This window comes from Canis lupus, chromosome 2 (assembly GCF_003254725.2).
Source record: "Canis lupus dingo isolate Sandy chromosome 2, ASM325472v2, whole genome shotgun sequence".
Taxonomy (NCBI): domain Eukaryota; kingdom Metazoa; phylum Chordata; class Mammalia; order Carnivora; family Canidae; genus Canis; species Canis lupus.
The window spans coordinates 82,272,253-82,277,167 of record NC_064244.1 but is presented as its reverse complement, the minus strand read 5'-3'; positions in this window follow the sequence as shown (position 1 = coordinate 82,277,167).

The following is a 4,915-nucleotide window of genomic DNA, read 5'->3' as shown; positions in this document are numbered from 1 at the left end:
GGGCTGAGGATGTGGACACCGGTCAGGGGGAGGGGTGCATCATTCATCTGGAGCCTGGACGCCAGGCAGGAGTCCTCGGCACTCAGCGTGTGTTCCATCACCGAACCCTGAGACACATCGAGTCCTTTCCTGGTGATTGGGAAGGTGGGGGTGGGGGTGGGGGTGGGTCTGCACGAGCCCAAGACGCTCCTTGGCCTTTCACACACAGATTAAAAGTGGCCGTGGAGGCACTTGAGTGGCTTAGTCGGTTAAGCGTCCGAGTCTTGATTTCGGCTCAGGTCCTGACCTTGGGGTCATGGGATCGAGCCCTGTGTCGGGCTCTGCTCTCAGCGGGGAGTCTGCTTGGCATTCTCTGTCTCCCTCTCCCTGCACCACCCCCACACTCTCTCTCTCTCTTAAAAAAAAAAAATAGAGACAGACAGACTGTATCAACACTACAGGTGCCAAAGTGCTGGAATCGGATTAGTAGGAATTCGGAAATCAGGCTAAAGCACTGTAGCCAGATCAGCAAATCAGGCTGCACAACCGGCAGCAGCAGCCCCAGCGAAATCGGGGTCGACGGTCGCCTGGTCTTTTCCAAAAAGGAGTGGGAAGGAGAGAGAACCTGAGCCCGTCGGGGCCTTTCCCCCGCGTCCCCGCCTCAGCCCGCTTCTCGGGCTTGAGCAGCGCCTGCATGGCGGGGCGAGCGCGGGGGGCCTTGCCCTCTGAGTTCGTGGGTCAGCGGGTCAGGCGTGGGGCCCAGAGGGCAGATGTCTAACCGGTTCGCAGGCAACGCCGATGCTGCCCGTTGGGGGAACACAGCTTGGGGCCCACTCTGTAGGCTGCGCTCTTCATCTGTTTGTGGAAACGGTAGCAAAGCCCTGGAGCCAGGGGGTCTCAGGCTTCCCGGCAGCAGGAGGAGCCCGGGGCTCGGATCGAGCTCGCGGTGCACGGTGAGCAGCGCGGGGTGCTGGGACCGCGCAGCCAAGGGTTCGAGGCGCTGAGGCCCAGTTTCCCGCAGGCAGCCCGTGTGACCTGGAGGAGCCACGCGCCTCTCTGCGTGTCCCTGCCCCAGCGGGGGACACAGTGACTGTCTCTGATGCAGACGGACACACGGAGCCCGGCGGCGGCCCACGGGAGGTCCTCCGCCGGGGCGGCAGCTGCTGTTCAAGCAAACTGAATGGGGCAAGCACCGGCCAGGGAGGGCGGCCAGCGGGACGGACGGACAGACAGGCGGTGGCCTTCCCCACCCCCCCCCTGTCTGCCCCCTGTCCCCTGCCCCCTGCCACTGGCTCTCAGGCGCCCGTGACTGCAGGTGGGGCCCCGGGATGCCGCTAACCACACCTGCCAGAGTCATTCAAAACCAGATTTTCTCTTTGTTCTTGGGAAGCCCGTGGCCGCGCACCTGGGCAGGCCGATACCCAGGGAACTCAGGCGTGGGCTGTTGGGCTCCTCGGGAAAAGTGCGCCCCTGACTCGCCATCACCGGGTTCAGCCCATCTCCCTGCCCACTTCCTCTCGGGTCACCGTCGGTTCTCCGGGGTCATGGCTCTATTTCTTGGTTTCTCTCTCTCTCCATCCCTCTCTCTCTCTCTCTCTCTCTCCCTTTGCTTGTTTGTTTCTTAAATTTCCCATATGAATGAAATTATATGGTATTTGTCTTTCTCCGTCTTTTTTCGCTCAGCACAATACTCCTTAGCTCCATCCGTGTCATTGCAAATGGCAAGAATTCATTCCCTTAAATGGTTGAACGTCTGGATTTCTATTTTCTGTTTCTGGACGCCCCTGGCTGTGGCTCCGCCGCGTCTGCCCTGGCCATGCTGCATCAGTCCGCGGACGCTCGAGCTGCTTCCACAATTTGCTCTTGTAAGTGATGCTGCTCTACACTTAGGGGACCACACACCTCTTCGCACGAGTGCCTCTGTCTTCGGTGGGGCAATGACTGGGCCATAGGGTAGTTCTATTTTTAACTTTTTGAGGAAACTCTGTATTTTTTTCCAGAATGGCTGCACAGGTTTGCATTCCCACCAATAGTTCAAAGGGGCTCCTTTTCCCCCACTTTTGTCCCAACACTTCTTTCTAGTTTGTTTTTTTTTTTTAAGTTTAATTTTAGCCATTCTGACAGGTGTGAGGTGATGTCTTATTGTACTTTTGATTTGCATTTCCCTGATGATGAGTGATGTTGAGCATCTTTTCACGTGTCTGTTGGCCGTCTGGATGTCCTCTTTGGAGAAATGCCTGTTCATGTCTTTCGCTCATTTTTAAAAATTGGATTACTTGGGTTATTTTTAATTGGATTATTTGTTTTCTGGTCTTAAGTTGTATAGGTTCTTTATATATTTGAGGTAATAAACCTTTATCAGATATGTCATTTGAAAATATCTTCTCCCATTCGGTAGGCTGCCTTTTAGTTTTGTGGATTGTTTCCCGTGCTGTGTGAAGCTTTTTATTTTGGTGAAGTCCCAGTAGTCTATTCTTGCATTCGTTTCCCTTGCCTCAGGAGACATATCTAGAAAAATGTTGCTACAGCTGATGTCAGAGAGATTACTGCCTGTGCTCTCTTCTGGGATTTTTATGGTTTCAGGTCTCACAGTTTTTTGTGTGTATGGTGAAAGAAAACAGTCCGGTTTCATTTTGCACGTAGCTGTCAGGTTTTCCCAGCACCATTGGTTGAAGAGACTGTCTTTTTCCCATTGGATAGTCTTTCCTGCTTTGTCAAAGATTAATTGTGGGTTTATTTGTGGACTTTCTGGTCTGTTCCTTTGATCTATGTGTCTATTTTTGTGCCAGAACTGTACTGTTTTGACTACTACAGCTTTGTAATATAACTTGAAGTCCAGAATTGTGATGCCACCAGCTCCATTTTCCTTTTTCAAGACTTCTTTGGCTACTCAGAGTTCCATACACATTTTAGGATTGTTTGTTCCAGCTCTGTGAAAAATGCTTTTGGTATTTTGATGGGGATTGCATTGAATGTGTAGATTTCTTTGGGTAAATATGGATATTTTAACAATGCTTATTCATCCAGTCCATGAGCATGGAATGTCTGTCTATTTGTGTCATCTTCAATTTTTTTAATCAGTGTTTTTCACCTTCTTGGTCAGGTTTGCTCCTACATATTTTATTATTTTTGTTGCAATTGTAAATGGGATTGATTCTTTAATTTCTCTTTCTGTTGCTTCATTATTAGTGTATAGAAATACAACAGATTTCCGTAGATTGATTTTTTTTTTATGCTGTGACTTTTTTTATTTTTATTCATTCATCAGTTCTAGCAGCTTTTTGGTGGAGTCTTTGGAGTTTTCTATAGAGACGATGTATATAGTCCTTTGGGTTTCTATTCATATACAAATTACAGAAGTTTTACTTTTTCCTTACCTATTTGGATACCTTTTAATTTTTGTTGTTGTCTGATTGTTATGCTGGGACCAGTACTATGTTGAATGAAAGTGATGAGAGTGGACATCTTTGTCTTGCTCCTGACCTTAGCGGGGGAAGCTCTCAATTTTTGCCCATTGAGGATGATGTTAGCTGTGGGTTTTTCGTAGATGACTTTTATTATGCTGAGCTATGTTCCTTCTAAATCTACTTTGTTGAGGGTTTTTATCATGAATGGATGTTGTACTTTGTCACATGCTTTTTCTGCCTCTATTGAAATGATCACATGTATGGTTTTTATCCTTTCTTTTATTGACATAATGTATCATGCTGGTTGATCGGCAAACATTGAACCACTCTTGCATCCCAGGAATAAATCCCACTTGATACTGTGAATGAGTTTTTAAATATATTTTTGGACGAGGTTTGGAAGTATTTTGTTGAAGATTTTTGCATCCATGTTCATCACACATATTGACCTGTAGTTCTCTTTTTTGTGTGGCGTCTTTATCTGGTTTTGGTATTAGGGTAATGCTGACCTCATAGAATGAATTTGGAGTTTTCCATGCTTTTCTATTTTTGGGAATAATTTGAAGAGAATGCATATTTTAACTCCTCTTTAAATGTTTGGTAGAATTCACCTGTGAAGCCATCTGGTCCTGAACTTTTATTTTTGGGAGTTTTTTGGTTACTGATTCAATTTCTTTGCTGGTAATTGATCTATTCAAGATTTCCATTTCTTCCTGCTTCAGTTTTGGTAGGTTACATGTTTCTCTGAATTTTATTCATTTCTTCCAGGTTGTCCAATTTGTTGGCATATAGTTTTTCATAATATTCTCCTATAATTAGTTGTATTTCTGTGGTATTTGTTGTTATTTATCCTCTCCTGTTTGTGATTTTATTTATTGGGGTCCTTTCTCTATTCTTTTTAATAAAAGAGGGCTAGAGGGCTTATCATATTTTATTAATTTTTTCAAAGAACCAACTCCTGGCTTCATTGATCTATTTGTTTTTTTAGTTTCTGTATCATTTATTTCTCCTCGAATCTATTATTTCTCTTCTCCTGGCTTTCAGCTTCATTCCTTTTGCTTTTCCTAACTCTTTTAGGTGCAAGATTTGGTTGTTTAAGATTTTTCTTGCTTCTTGAGGTAGCCCTGTATTCCTATAAACTTCCTTCTTAGGATCACCTTTGCTGTATCCCAAATGTTTTGGACTGCCGTGTTTTCATTTTCACTTGTTTCTACGTATGTTTTAATTTCTTCTTTTATTTCCTGGTTGACTCATTCATTGTTTGGTAGCATGTTGTTTAACCTCCATGTAGCTGTGGTCTTTCCAGATTTTTTTCTTGTGGTTGACTCCCAGTTTCATAACATTGTGGTCAGAAAAGGCACATGAGGGACACCTGGATAGCTCAGAGGTTGAAAATCTGCCTTTGGCTCAGGTCGTGACCCCGGGGTCCTGGGATCAAGTCCTGCACTGGGCTCCCTGCGTGGAGCCAGCTTCTCCCTCTGCCTGTGTCTCTGCCTCTCTTTCTATCTCTCATGAATAAATAAATAAAT